This window comes from Moschus berezovskii, chromosome 28 (assembly GCF_049115385.1).
Source record: "Moschus berezovskii isolate FMDL1 chromosome 28, NW_MosBer_1.0, whole genome shotgun sequence".
In the NCBI taxonomy this organism is placed as follows: Eukaryota; Metazoa; Chordata; class Mammalia; order Artiodactyla; family Moschidae; genus Moschus; species Moschus berezovskii.
The window spans coordinates 8305475-8320895 of record NC_142487.1 but is presented as its reverse complement, the minus strand read 5'-3'; the positions used below and the strand labels follow the sequence as shown (position 1 = coordinate 8320895).

General features: G+C 42.6%; 1 long non-coding RNA gene across 8 annotated transcripts in view; it reads left to right on the top strand.

Moving 5' to 3' along the window:
* LOC148773564 (uncharacterized) overlaps nucleotides 1-15421 on the top strand; it is a 135566-nt gene that overhangs the window by 32007 nt on the left and 88138 nt on the right. For 2 of the 8 annotated variants that reach the window (XR_016036683.1, XR_016036682.1), the window contains exon 4: nucleotides 12851-12978. The exons of 5 other annotated variants lie outside the window; for them this stretch is intronic. This is a non-coding gene — a long non-coding RNA (uncharacterized LOC148773564). Of the gene's footprint in view, nucleotides 1-12850; nucleotides 12979-13094; nucleotides 13233-15421 lie in introns of those variants that run through there. One more of the 8 variants, XR_016036681.1, reaches the window with a different exon arrangement.

Here is a 15421-nt window from a genome sequence, read left to right as displayed (position 1 = left end):
TGAGGATGCTGTGGGCGGGGTGGGGCAGAAGTGCAGGGGACAGAGGAGCTGTCCTCAGGCGGGGAAGTCGGCCCCCTCAGCCCCTTGTTTTCCGACCTTCAGCATCCACCAACATGTATGATGACTCTGTCTTCTCTGGGTTGGTTTGCAAAGTGTTTTTTTTAATTCCATTTTGTTTTTCTAGCACAGGAAAAGCAGGCTTTATGGAATAGTTAATAAGGCCAATCAGATAAGCTGTAGGCATCTGCAGAAATTAAACGGAGGAGGAGGAATTGCGTGGAATTTTAAGACTGTTTTCGCCTCAGCCACAAAATATTTTATCCCTAAAATAATGTTTTCATAATAAAAATAAATTTCAGCCATTTTTCAGCTACAGAAATGTTGTGAGGCTTTTCTGAATTTGCTGTTTGCATATGTTTGCCTTTGTTCCTTAAACAGTCAGACTTGGCATGATTGGCTTATCCCGGGGGATCTGCCCAAACAGATTATGGGGTCAGAGGACCCTCTGCCCTGCTCTCAGACCCGGGCAACCCTAACACCAGAGAGAAAACCCTGGAAGGTTGGTCAGCTCAGCTTTACCGGGTAATTATACAAGAAGGTAATCCAGCACCTGGTGGAGGTGAGGTGTTAGCCACCCCATCTCCAGGGTGCACGGGTTCCAGGACTTCAGGTGAGGTGACAGGAGTTCTGAGGCTGGACGGAAACCTGCCTCCCTTCCCTGGACCACCCTGGACCACGCTGAGCCTGGACCCTCTTCCGCAGCTCAGGCGGGTTTACTCTCAGCTGCCTAAACAAAGACAAAGCCTGCTTTTCCTGTGCTAGCAAAACAAAACAGAATTGTAAAGAATGCTTTGCAGACCAGCTCAGAGCAGACAGCATCACTATATATGTTGGTGGACGCTGACTTTGACGGTTGATGGACGAGACCCGCAGACCACAGTGTTTCCCCTGCCCCACACTGGGAGGAGCAGCTGCTCTGCTGGGGCAGCGAGGGCTTCGCTCACCCGCCCACCTAGAGCAGGGTGACTGGGGGTTCTCAGCGCTTCTCCTAGCTGCCTTTGTCAGATGCATCTTTATTGCAGATGTCCTGTCTGGGAGCATCTGTCTTCCTTACTGGTCCTCTGGTGCTCTCCGTCTTGGCAGCTCCAGGTTAAGAACCATAGAACATCAAGTGGAGAATCAGAGACTTTCCGGTTAGATGCCCTGATCTGGCTGGGATGGCCATTATTCAGGCCATACAGCATGTGGGCGGTCATCAGTTCCATGGACCTTTTCCCACTATGCCTGCTTTTAAGCTGATGATGACTCTGATGCCATAGTTGTCCCTTTACTGAAAAAATATTTTTAAAAGAAAATGGCTAAGATGGCCATAGATCATCTATTAGGGGCTGAGATCCCTAGTAACTCTGTTAAAATATTAAATATTTACTTTAAAATTTCAATATTAATTATATTGCAAGTGAATACTGCAGTGGACTGCCATTTCCTTCTCCAGGGGGTCTTTCTGACTTGGGGTTCTGACCCAGGTCTCCTTCATTGCAGGCGGATTCTTTACCGTTTGAGCCACCAGGGAAAGTATTAGTTGGTCAGTTGTGTCCAGCTCTTTGCGACCCTATGGACTGTAGCCCTCCAAGCTCCTCTGTACATGGAATTCTCCAGGCAAGAATATTGGAGTGGGTTGCTATTCCCTTCTCCAGGGGAATCTTCCTGACCCAGGGATGGAACCCAGATCTCCTATACTGCAGGCAGTTTCTTTACCATCTGAGTCACTAGGGAAGCCCAAGAATACTGGAGTGGGTAGCCTGTCCCTTCTCTAGGGGAACTTCCTGCCCAGGAATCGAACCAGAGTCTCCTGCATTGCAGGCAGATTCTTTACCAGCTGAGCTACCTGGGAAGCCCATATAAGTATAAACAGAATCATATGTATGATTATATTAAAATATATTTGTATACGATCATACACATAATGTAAAATATAATTAGTTACTTATTAAGGATGATCTGTGTGGAGGTTGGCAGAACTGGTAAATTATCTGAATGAAGGCCAGCAATTGCTGATTTCAGATTTCTGAACCAAGGCTTTCAAGGTGAAAAACTGGGAGAAAGGCAAGAAATGAGTGGATAGGCATAAATATTCAGGAGCACATGCGCTGAAACACTGGAAATAGTTTCTGGTTGGCACTGATGATTTCTTTTGGTTTTTATCTAAAATGAACTAGAAAACTAGCTTGAGATGATTAGATCTTTGTATGATACTTTATTTTACATTATGTTAAGCTGTGTGACCTGTGGAGTTTTAGAGGATAAATAGCTTGTGAATAATTTTGTCTTTTTTTTTCCTGTACCAAGAGCCCCGTGGGCAACTAAGGTATTTTCAACAGACATAATTTAAATTCCTGATGTTGACTTACAAACAAATACGTAAGGAAACATGAGCAAACATGTTAATTGCAAACATTCATTCTCCTCCATTGCTTGAAAGTTATGCACTGGCTTGAACATGTTTTATTTTCTCCAGAAATGTAATCCATTTTCAGAACACATGGTTGTGGTTGAGCTAACCTCTCGGTTATACACACAAAGAGAAGTCTCCTGCAGTCAGCCAGATGGATTACTTGTTTCAGAGAGGGCGGTGCATGGAAATATGAGAAAGTTATAGAGAACTTTAAATTCATAACACAGCCCATCTTTAAAAACTTTGTTTATATCTTTATCAAAGCTATTCATATACAACATGCAAAAAGTAAATCTCCTAGTTTTGTTATTGAACACTAGTCTCAAGACCGCCTTCTCCCACTCTTTGCACTCTGCAGAGGCACCCACTGTTCTTTACTGGCACTAATCGTTGCGGTGTTTACCTGTGACTCCAAACATAGCCTTGTTCTGCACCATCATGACATGCTGTGAGATCCTTGCTGTGTAGACAGAGCCTCTTCCCTCCTCCACCCACTTCCTCCCCCATACATGCTCTTCCCTCCATCTGTCCCCTCAATATAGAGAGATTTTAGGTAAAACAGTTTTTTTTAAAAAATCCATGACATAACCTAGAGGCTTATGTGTCCCCTTTTGTATCCCAAAGAATAAGTGCTTGAGAACAATTCCAAGCAACTTTCACATGTTTCTACATCATCTTACTGGAAGGAAAAAAAAGTGTTGGTAGCCCAGAGGTATGCCTGTAGAATAAATGGATAAGGTTTTGGTTAAACTTAAATGGGCTCTTTAGATGTGTTTGTTTAGTACTGTTTACATGACTTGAATGGGCATACTTGAATTTACACATTCACTTGTTTGTTCATTCATCCAATAAACAGAGTGTTAAAATGCCGAAGAATTGATGCTTTTGAACTGTGGGGTTGGAGAAGACTCTTGCGAGTCGCTTGGACTGCAAGGAGATCCAACCAGTCTATCCTAAAGGAGACCAGTCCTGGGTGTTCATTGGAAGGACTGATGCTGAGGCTGAAACTCCAATACTTTGGCCACCTCATGCGAAGAGTTGTCTCACTAGAAAAGACCCTGATCCTGGGAGGGATTGGGGGCAGGAGGAGAAGGGGATGACAGAGGATGAGATGGCTGGATGGCATCACTGACTCGATGCACATGAGTTTGGGTAAACTCTGGGAGTTGGTGATGGACAAGGAGGCCTGGCATGCTGCAATTCATGGGGTCGCAAAGAGTCAGACATGACTGAGTGACTGAACTGAACTGAACTGAAAATGCTTCAACACATATACTCCAAATATTATCTGGTACTGGTGACAAAAAATATTGGAAGAAACATCCAGTTTCAAATTCCACATGGAAGGAACTTGGAAGTTGTCAGTCTTTTTTGACAACAGGGAAAAAGTTGAACAGACTGAAAACCGACAGTTCTTCTTGGATTCAAAAGTGAGGGGAGGGCACAGGGCGGCTTCACTGCCCCCAAGATTGGAGAAACAGACAGGTGGACGCTGGGCATTCTGGCTAACTGGAACAGAGTTGCTGAGCAGAAGCCAACCTGGGAACCAGGGCTGGGCAGGAGGACCTGAACTGTAATTGATGAGTTACTGGGGGCTCAGAGTTCAAAGCTCCAGGGGACCAAGTTGTGGTGGGGGGCACTTAGAGTGTTATGAGATTTACCAATAGGAGCTAGACCAAGTTTAACCAGGAGCTCAACCGTTGTAAATCTAGGAGAAAACACCCATCACACGTCTGGCAGCGGAAGGGGCAGAGGAATCATTTGGAAATGTATCAGGGTATTCCGTCCTTCTTAACAGGGCTGCCTTTAGGGGTAGCTCCTTAACCAAAGCCCACCCTGCTAGGGCTTTAGCAGAGCCTGACTGACTTGGGAGGGCGGGTGGTTGTCATTCAGTCGCTCAGTCATGTCCGACTCTTTGCGACCCGGTGGACTGTAGCCTGCCAGTCTCCTCTGTCCATGAGATTTACCAGGCAAGAATACTGGGGTAGGTAGCCATTTCCTTGTCCAGGATCTTCCTGACCCAGGGCCCGAATGCATGTCTCCTGCACTGGCAGGCAGGTTCTTTACCACTGAGCCATCAGGGAAGCCTGAGCCAGAATGTATCGCAACAGAAATCTCCAGAACGTTAGCAGGAAACCTGCAGCCAGAGCTGCTTCAGTGCTTAAAACTTTACAAATCTTAATGGCAGAGCTTTTGAAAATATTTATGTTAGTTATAACCATAAACTCATTTTGAGTTTGTCCTCACACCACTTATGAAGGAGGTTTTTCTTCCTAAGATATTACCCACGCATCTGGCCGTGGAGCCCCAAGTGTGGCTGTTTCATGCCCAACTCTGATGAAATATTTAAAGATCTGTTAACAAAGATTAAAGCCCTGGGGAAGCTGTTAGAAATTTGGCATTTTTATTTCTTGCAAGAATCCTATGGCAGAAATTTATCTTATGGGATAATCTAATTGTATTTGTTATAGCACTAACTATAGAAATAGAGAAGTAGAAACTTACGTAGACATATTTATCAGAAATGGAGACATTGAGAGTTGAATGTCCTCTGCATTAGGCCCTCCACCAGGTTTCTCTTGGACTCATTGTCTTACAAAATTTTAAAAAAAGTCTATGGCCTTAAAAAATTACATTATTTTGATTGTTTTGGCTATAACTCTGAGTTTGATGGCAAATTCAGTTGATAAACAACTGTTCCATGGTATCCCCCTAAAGAGGCATTTCAAAGTTTTTATCCAGAAACCATCTTCAGAACAATCTAGGACATGTAGTTTAAGAAAATGTGATTTCCAGGTATTATTCCTGATGTCCACTCCTCCAGCCCCCAGTTCGAGTCCTGATGGGGGAAGGGGACAGTTGGTACTTTGCTTATTACTAAATTTTGAAAACCACTGCCCAAGAAATACGATGAACTAGGCAGTGACCTAGACAAATGAAAGAATTTTAGATTGGCTATGGTGAAACTATTGATTTTTTAATTTAATGACAAGTTGTTTTCCATAATACTCATTATAGGATTGGGCTAGATAGGAGGTGAGGGAGCTGTATTTGTGAAGGAGAAGGTTAGCGGGGGAAGGGAACGGAGATGATTTCCCTGGAGTGGGAAGGAAGAAAGGAACGTAGGGGCTAATGGTTCCAACTACTGAGCAGTAGCTCCGGAGAGTCAAGGTTTTCAAATCCCCATCAGTTGCTTGGAAATGTATGTTTCCTGTCCCCTGTGTATCTCAGTAGCTTCTTGTATCAAATGGATCTATTACATGACAAGGGTAGTTTTTTAAAGTATATCGACTGTTTTGTTCTAATTCTTTTCCTTCATGGTCACTCGACATCAGTTCTTGCCTGGATAGACACAGATAGTGTATAGTAAGCAGATCAACTCAACATGGAATTAATGTTTAATGTGCAAAACTGTGGGTAGTTCTGGATGGCAGTCCTGTGTTAGTTATTCCATGTTGCTTTGTTTTCATTATGATAACACCATTTTATATTCTTACCAATTTTTGTTGGAGTTTAGTTGCTTTACAAAGCTGTGTTATTTTCTGCTATGCAGCAAAATGAATGAGCTATATGAACTCATATATCCCCTCTGTTTGAATTTCCTTCCCACTTAGGACACCGCAGAGCATTGAGTAGAGTTCCCTGTGCTATATAGTAGGTCCTCATTAGTTTTCTGTCTTATACAGAGTATTCAGTAGTGTAATATATGTCAATCCCAATCTCCCAATTCATGGGAGATTGAATTCTGCTCTTGGTGTCTATAAGAGTTTTTTCTCTACATCTGTGATTTTATTTCTGCTTTGCAAATAAATTCATCTATACCATTTTTCAAGATTTCACATATAAGCAACATTATATGATATTTGTCTTTCTTCTTCTGACTTATTTCACTTTGTATGACAGTATGTACTATGTCCATCCATGTCACTGCAAATGGCAGAAAATGCCTTTTTTATTTTAAAAACGTAATTTCCCTCTGCTACAGTAGGTTCTTAGGTCGAATGCTCCCAGATAACCTCACAATTTTTATTTCTGGAAGGTTCTCTCAGTAAACTCTTCTCAGCTTAAGTCTGGCTTTGCCATTTACTGGCTGTCTGATCCCTGCAAACCTCTTAAAAGGTTCCTTTCCATCATCTATGAAAACAATGTATAGTGGTCATTAAACGAGAATGTGTGTGTGTGTGTGTGTGTGTGTATGTGTGTGTGTAACAGCTATGCCTGGAATGCAAAAGGTCACAACAAAAGGGCTCCCCTGGCCTTACCATGCATGCCTGTTCTTACATTGTGGGTTTTTTTGTGAAAATGCAGCACAAACATCCTAGTCCTGCCATGAACAGGTGTCTGGCCTCTGTCCTCTTCCTGCTTCTCCTGTCTGGCCCCCAGCATCTTTGGAAGTTAGATTCACTGTGGTCTCATTAGCATGAATAGTTATGAGTAATGGGTATTGGGATAATGTATGAAAACTCAGTTCTTTCTAGAATGAAATTCAAGGCTAAGTCTTTTTTTTTTTTTTATTTCTAAAAAAGAATTTTATTAAAAAAGCACAAATGCAAAGAAATGAACAGAGGAAAATTTATGCGTCGAACCTGGACTGGTCACTTATGATAATATACATGCTACAATTCCATTCTCCCCAATCATTCCACCTTCACCCTCTCCCACAGAGTCCCAAAGACTGTTCTAAATGCCTATGTCTCTTTTGCAGTCTCTTAGGCTAAGTCTTATTAACTGAAACCGTATTCATTTAAAACTACACAGATTCAGGTACAACAGAGCCTCTTTCTAAATAAAGTTCACGTCATACATATAGGTGCTTATAATTCATTCACCACAAGCTTTTGAAATAGATTTGAGGCCTCTGACAATAAAATACACGTATCCAATAAGCCTGTTGAAATGGAAATTAAAAATTTTAAAAGCATATTGCAGGAGCAAGCAAGCATAATAGTTACTTAGGCTAATGAAATTATTGTGATTGAGCATTAAATTGAGCTCCACTGTTCCCCAATAAATAGCTGCTTATTATCCAACTGCCCAGAGGAACAGAGAGGGGTGATAATTACAGTCATACGTCTTATTCAGCTGATGGTTTTCGAGGTGAGGCGATGTGTGAGCCAAGGTGCTAGGAGCCTTGGAGGCAGCCGGATGACTGAGGCAGGGACAGAGCGCCCAGGCCCAGGGGCAGTCCCCGATGTGGGGACTGGAAGTGGATGGGAAATGATGAGGCAAAGCAAGAAAGACGGTGCAAGTCCAGACAATCGCCAGCTTTGGAGTTGCGTGAAGGATTTGTCCTTGGTTATTTATGTGCTGATGTAGTTCTTAAGTGTCTCAGTTATTTTACTGACCATTAATAACTAGTGCATATAGTGGTAATACCATCAGGAAGCTTCACTGTCTGTTTAAGAATAGGAGCTTGAGACAGTGGCCAATTTCATTTTCTGACCTTTGTTTTCCAGTTCATCAAAATCTGGGCAAGAAGGGTCTATATATTTACTCAGCTTTATGCAAACCCAAATATGTGAAAAATCATAAATGCATGAAATACAGTGCTGGAGATGATTTGGTTTTCAGAATGATTCTTCGCTTTACAAAAGGACTCTTTGTAAATATTCCTAAACTGCCACTCTTCTTTAGTAACATGAAAATTTGGTTAGAATTTTTAAAATTGGATTTTCCTCCCAAGTTATGAAGATCCAAGGATATGAAAATATCTTTCATAAAGACGTATATGGATACAGAATTTGGTTATAAATTCCAAGTTTAGATGGCTCTTGTGGGGAGGGAGCCTCATATCACTGGATTAGAAAGGGCTATTTTAAATTTCCACTCTTTTCATCGTCAGTAATTATATACAGCCTTGGAAAGAATAATTTAATATTTCTTAATGTAAGCGTAAGGGGAAAATGTTGAATAGAGAACGTAAAAAATCATGTCTATCTGCTTTCAAAACATTTTTAAAGATATTTTCTTTTTACTTTTTCAGTTTTAGACCTAAATTCCTCATAGGATTCCCAGGTTTGGTCCAATAGCTGTAGCTGAACTAGAAAGACTTAGCTCTCCTGCACACTGGATCTGGGAGCCCTTGGCCTACCTAGTTTGTGTTTAGAGGTGGTTTCCTTGCTTTTGAAATGCAAACTATTGCATTACAAAATTTAAAAGAGAAGGGCTTTTAAAAAATTGAGTATGGTTCATATTCATCTATGTATTTGCATATCTAATAAAATTATATTCTGTGTTGAACATAATAAATGATACAGTGTAGAGTTGGGAGTATTTGTCTCCCTTTAAAAAGAACAATTTATTTTATCAGACAGTTGATTCCTGGTGGTTCTTCATCTTGTTGCGGCTTTATTTTAGCCATTTGTAGAACTGGTCTGGAGTAGCCATTATCTAGGACGTGGTTCCAGCATGTGCCTTTTTGGTGTCTCTGTCAAATCCTCAAGGTGTTACTGAGGTCCCTCCACTCCGGTCTCTCTGTTCTCCAGCGGTGTGTGCCCTCCAGTTTGAGAGAAAGTCACTGAGTCGCATCTGACTCTTTGTGACCCCATGGACTACAGCCCAGCAGGCTCCTCTGTCCATGGAATTCTCCAGGCAAGAATACTGGAGTGGGTTGTCATGCCCTCCTCCAGAGTATCTTTCCAACCCAGGTCTCCTGCACTGCCGGCAATTCTTTACCGTCTGAGTCCCATCTTTGTCTTGCTCTCAGCTCTGTATCAGCTGCCCTCCACCAGGTCTCACCTCACACACGTGCAGTCCGGCCTTTGGCCAAGGTCCTGGGAGTAACCCACGTAGACTCTGGGGTCCCCTTCTCGGAGCTCTGTCCTCCCTGGACTTTGTCCTCCCGTCCCCAGCTGCATCCTCAGCTCTGAACGAACGGCGCCCTTTTCTCCTCAGCACAGCCTGACTACTTTCCAGAGCTGTCCTTTCATAGCTGTTAGAATCACTCTTTCTTAGGATCACTCTTAATCCATCTACCTCACAGCACATATTATTTTGCTCTCTTTGCCTCGTTGGGTCCAGTGGCTCCATCTCTCTTCGTTTTGTCAGGATGTCGAGATTTATTGCTTCCTTTTACTCCATGCATTTCCTGTCAGCTTAAGGTTTATTCTGGTGTCTGATGGTGACTCTTTCTGTTGAGGGTGCCAACCTTGTTCTTGCAGTGGCTGCAGGACAGGAAGTATTCTTTGAAAAACATTATAAAATTTCTAGTTGGGAAAACAGATGGGTTCTACCCTTTCAAATTCTATTCAATCCTTGACAATTTTTTTTTTTTAATGTGACAACTTCTTTAATTTCTTGGAAAAACTGGTGTAGCTGCCTTTGGTGGCTAGATCAGAAAGCTGTTTCATAGCACGTTTTCAGTATTGTTTCAGCTGTAATGTGAGATTATAACAATTTTAATCTCAACTTCAGAGGTCTGTTTTCTCGTATTTTGACACAGGCATAGTGGTATACTGATGACCGAGGACTAATTTCCAACAGGTTCATTTTGATGGCTGGGACCACAAATACTACTGCTGGCTGGATGCAGACAGCCCTGACCTTCACCCCATTGCCTGGTGTGACGTCACAGGTCGTCCCCTGGAAGTGCCACGTCATGTGTATCTTGCTGTTCGTGTTGTTGCTTTTTAAAAACTTAGCCTGAAACCTATCTCAGTGCTGTTTTTCTCATGTCATTGTAGGTGTTTTAAAGCTTAATATCACATAAGTGAATTGATTAACTGGTATTATGGTGACCCTGAAAGCCAGTTATTCATAATTAAACCTTAAAAGACATGCCTTGTATAAATGAAGAGTTAGCGTCATTAAGGAATTATTTTGATAACGTAGTCTAGAAGAATCTTTGTTTTCCACATTTTAGTTGGGGAAAACTGAGCTCGGTCTAAATTCATCTGGGATCAGACCAGGTCTCTAATGTCTCCTGCATTGGTAGGCAGATTCTTTTCCACTAGTGCCACCTGGGAAGCCCCTTGTTTGGATTAATTATTATAGGTTTCCTGGTGAACCTTATGTTTTATAATTATTCAAATCTGAATTATTAGTCTTAGTTTTAAATACCTAGACTTTAAGACATACTCGTAGTTCTACAAACACACATATATATATCATCTACACCCCATTGTTAAGGCAAAAATACATACATATATACACACACACAATCCTACTCCAGCATTTATTTTCTTACTTATTTATCACAGAATCTTTTTACACTGGTAAGCAGAGATAATTCTTTGGTCTGGGTCCTGCAGAAAAGCAAAATTTGAGGGTCTAGCATCGATGTTCAGAGAAGGCAATGGCAAGCCACTCCAGTACTCTTGCCTAGAAAATCCCATGGGTGGAGGAGCCTGGTAGGCTGCAGTCCGTGGGGTCGCTAAGGGTCGGACACGACTGAGCAACTTCACTTTCACTTTTCACTTTCACACATTGGAGAAGGAAATGGCAACCCCCTCCAGTGTTCTTGCCTGGAGAATCCCAGGGACGGGGGAGCCTGGTGGGCTTCTGTCTATGGAGTCGGACACAACTGAAGCGACTTAGCAGCAGCAGCATCGATGTTGCAACAGCTCCATAACTATCTTTTCTTTGCCAAAATATTAATACCTGTGTAAAATTGAAGTCTAACCTTTTCACCAGCATCTTTGGACTTGAGACCCCTGGGGCACATACCAGGCCAGTCAAGGCCTGTCTTCTGCTAACCTTTTGCCCTACACTTCCGCCATTTCAACCAAGAAGAGAATTACTTCATTTATACGTAACAGGTTTACTCACAGTGCCTTGAACATTGGCCTCGTAAGATTCTGAAGACAGTACGCCACCTTTCTGTCCATTGCTCTCTCAGCTTCATTTTCAGAAAGTTGTGCCCCACAGTCAGTGTCATATGCCTGAGGACTGAGGAGATGGCAGGATCACTTGCTCTGCAGCTTGGACCACATGTAGCATCTTCACTCTTGTGCCATCTCTAATCAGTGTACTTGTACAAACAGCCACATCAAATCATCTTTTACCACCCATGCTATTTTAAGTCAAAGCATTTACTCATATAATTCAAACCAAATGTGTAAGTCCAATATCTTTGATAATCAGATCAAAGTAATTATGTTTTGTAAGTAGATCTATAAAGCCAAACCCAGCATTTCATCATATGTGAACTAAGTCATCTTAGCAATATTAATTTTCTTATATTTCAGATGTTTTAACTTTCAGACATTGTACTCTGTAGTTTTACTTCAGTTCAGTTCAGTCGCTCAGTCATGTCCGACTCTCCGCGACCCCATGAATCACAGCACGCCAGGCCTCCCTGTCTATCACCAACTCCCGGAGTTCACTCAAACTCATGTCCACAGAGTCGGTGATGCCATCCAGCCATCTCATTCTCTGTCATCCCCTTCTCCTCCCGCCCCCAACCTTTCCCAGCATCAGAGTCTTTTCCAGTGCATCAACTCGTCGCATGAGGTGGCCAAAGTATTGGAGTTTCAGCTTTAGCATCAGTCCTTCCAATGAACACCCAGGATTGATCTCCTTTAGAATGGACTGGTTGGATCTCCTTGCAGTCCAAGGGACTCTCAAGAATCTTCAGTTGTATTTATAGGATTCATCAATTGCCTTCAGTACTTTATGTAATATGATATCTTTATTGATCAAACGCTGCAAAAGACTATTCAACATTTAGGACTTGGAAAAGGGCTTAGAAATCATCTAATCTACCCTGTTATTTGGTGGAGGCAGAACCTGACTTGAACTTTATCTGTTTTATTGATTTACTCTAGTGAATTTTTATGAAAGATATAGCAGCAGGTCATCTATGAGGGGTATTCTGTGAAAATAAGAGCAATCAAAGAAAATATGAGGTAGACACTTTTTGTATCTGTTCTTCTCATCTTTTTTTCTTTACGAATATTTTCCTTTGACCCTTTTTCAACAGATCTGTAGCTCAGAATTATAATACATGCCTTGGAAACAAAGGAATAGAAAACAGAAAGAGAATATATATATTATATATATATATATATATATGCATTTTTTCTTTCTTCAGTGACTTCCTAATTTATGTTTGCAGGAACTGCAGTTTAGGCGTACATGAAGTATAATAAAATTGCTGTTTATGAATAAGTAAAACTAAATGCAGATTGCTACAGTGGTTTTGAAGACAGAGCAGATGGGCCAGTCTAGCGCGACTCCTAGAAGGGTGTTGACCTGAATTCAGAAGCGCACGAGGGGCCTGGACCAGCGGAGGGACAGAGATGGCCTCTAAAGGTGGCAAGGCCGCAAGAAAGCATAAGTCAAATTTGTTGGTCTTCATGCAGATTTTATTAGAATCAATTAGAATTTTGTTTTTCTAAATGAGTTTGTATCTGTTCTTCCAGTGCCATTTCATCAGCTTCTTTATTCTCACTGCAGAAACCGAGCCAAGATGTAATGCACGTGATGGCGCCACACTTCTGTGGGAATCCTTGTGCAGTGTGTTTTGGCCAAGACCACGATATTTAATAACCCATAGTATTCCATCACGAAAACTCTCTAAAAAGGTAACTATGAAAAGCCTCTTGAAAGAGAAACTTGAATGTCCCCACTCAGCCAGGAAGAGTGCCAGCTTGTGCGGCCAAGTGGCCATGACCTTCTCTTCGCTTCTATTCCTGGCCAGGTACTCACTGACACACCACCTGTGTCCACTGCCACGTTGAGATCTCCTTTCCTCAGGCCAGGAGGGCACAGTGTGCCTGTTTTAGCTGATGTATAATCCTTCAGGGTGGATTTTTTTTTTCTACACGCAGAATCACAATTAAATACTTAAAAGTTAGCACTGAGGTGTCAGGATCTTTTTCTTGTGTTTTGCATCCCCTGCTGCTGCTGCTGCTGCTGCTAAGTCACTTCAGTCGTGTCCGACTCTGTGTGACCCCATAGACGGAAACCCACCAGGCTCCCCCATCCCTGGGATTCTCCAGGCAAGAACACTGGAGTGGGTTGCCATTTCCTTCTCCAATGTGTGAAAGTGAAAAGTGAAAGTGAAGTCGTTCAGTCGTGTCCGACCCTTAGCAACCCCATGGACTGCAGCCTACCAGGCTCCTCCATCCATGGGATTTTCCAGGCAATAGTACTGGAGTGGCTTGCCATTGCCTTCTCCACTTGCATCCCCTAAATGTCCTTAAAAATAAAAAAAAATATCAGTACCACTTCAGATAGCTACAGGATTGCCTCTTGGCAGTATTTTTAGTCATAGCATTTGGAAACTAAATTCCCAATCACATTGGATGCTAAATTTGTTTAAGTAGAGGTTGTTTCTTTTATTAAATTATTGCATGCCAAATCGTTTCAGTCATATCCAACTCTTAGAGACCCTGTGGACTGTAGCCTGTCAGGCTCCTCATGAGATTCTCCAGGCAAGAATACCAGAGTGAGTTGCCATTTCCTCCTCCAGGGGATCTTCCCAACTCAAGGACTGACGGCACATCTCTTATGTCTACTGCATGGCAGTTGAGTTCTTTATTGCTAGCGCCACCTGGGAACCCCAAGTGAAAGTGTAGTCAGTCAGTTGTGTCTGACTCTTTGTGACCCCATGGACTGTAGCCCACCAGGCTCCTCTGTCCATGGAATTCTCCAGGCAAGAATACTGGAGTAGGTAGCCATTCCCTTTCTCCAGGGGATCTTCCCAATCCAGGGATCAAATCCAAGTCTTCCTCATTGCAGGCAGATTCTTTACCACCTGAACCACCAGGGAAGCCCCTGCAAATTACCCACTCCACCAGGCAATGGGGTGCCCAATATATTTTGCATTGGAAATTAACTGAGCTTGAAAAGCAAGATGGCAGACTTTGGAGTTAGGAAAGCTTGGATTTAAACTTCCATTCTGCTCTGACTGCCTGTGGCTTTGGGCAGGTTCCTTCACCTGTGGGACTCACAGGCTTGTGAGATTTAGTACCTGAACCACGTTACTGCCTGCCGCTGGCTGTCTGGGCTCAGCAGCCCTGCAGGATGGAATGCGCGGGTGAAGAGTACAAGCACATTTGCTTCCTAGACTGCCGTTTCTCTTCATTGATCCAGAAAATTGGGAGTTGACTTGACTGCCTACAACTTAAAACAACAAGTCTGTTTTTTTCCCAGGTACTTGTTATGATTGCACTGTCCATAAAGGGGTCGCTGATCTCTGAGCAAATGTGGAATAACCGTTCCAAACATTAAGAGTGACTAACATAGACTTGGGGGCAGGAGGAGACGGGGACGACAGAGGATGAGATTGCTGGATGGCATCACCGACTCAATGGACATGAGTTTGAGTGAACTCTGGGAGTTGGTGCTAGACAGGGAGGCCTGGCGTGCTGTGATTCATGGGGTCGCAAAGAGTCGGACACGACTGAGCGACTGAACTGAACTGAACATAGACTTGAGATAAGCAGGCCCCGTAAGCCCCATGAAACTAAGCATGAAAGAGATTTACTGTTCTTTAAAATAAAAATTGGAATACTTATTGTACCCAATGCCAATGTACATGTGGGTTTTTTCCCCACACCAGCTGGGTATCTCACGGTTCAGCTCAAGTCTGACACTCGTCGACTTAAAAAAGTGCCCAACGTGAGAGTTATGAGGTAAGGTTTATTTGGGACAAAATGCGGACTGCAGCCTCGGAGACAGCACCTCATATAGCTATGAGAGACTGTTCCAAAGAGGTGGAGGAAAGGACAATCTAGACATGATCTTGGTGAAGCGGGCGTATATGCAATCAAGCACATATTTTTTGGTAGAAAGTTTCTTCCAATCTCGTGAAGATTCTGTTAGTCACGAGAAACAGTTGACACCATGAAGGATTTTAGGGCTTTTCTAGATATGAGGAGATATAAGAATTGGGCTCATAAAATGAGCTCCTGAGAATATCCAATTATCTGAAGACCTGTCCTGCCAGTTTTTCCTGGCACACAGAGGGACTTATTTCTTCTCTCCACCCTGAGCTCCTTTCAGGGTGTGTTGAAGGTCAGC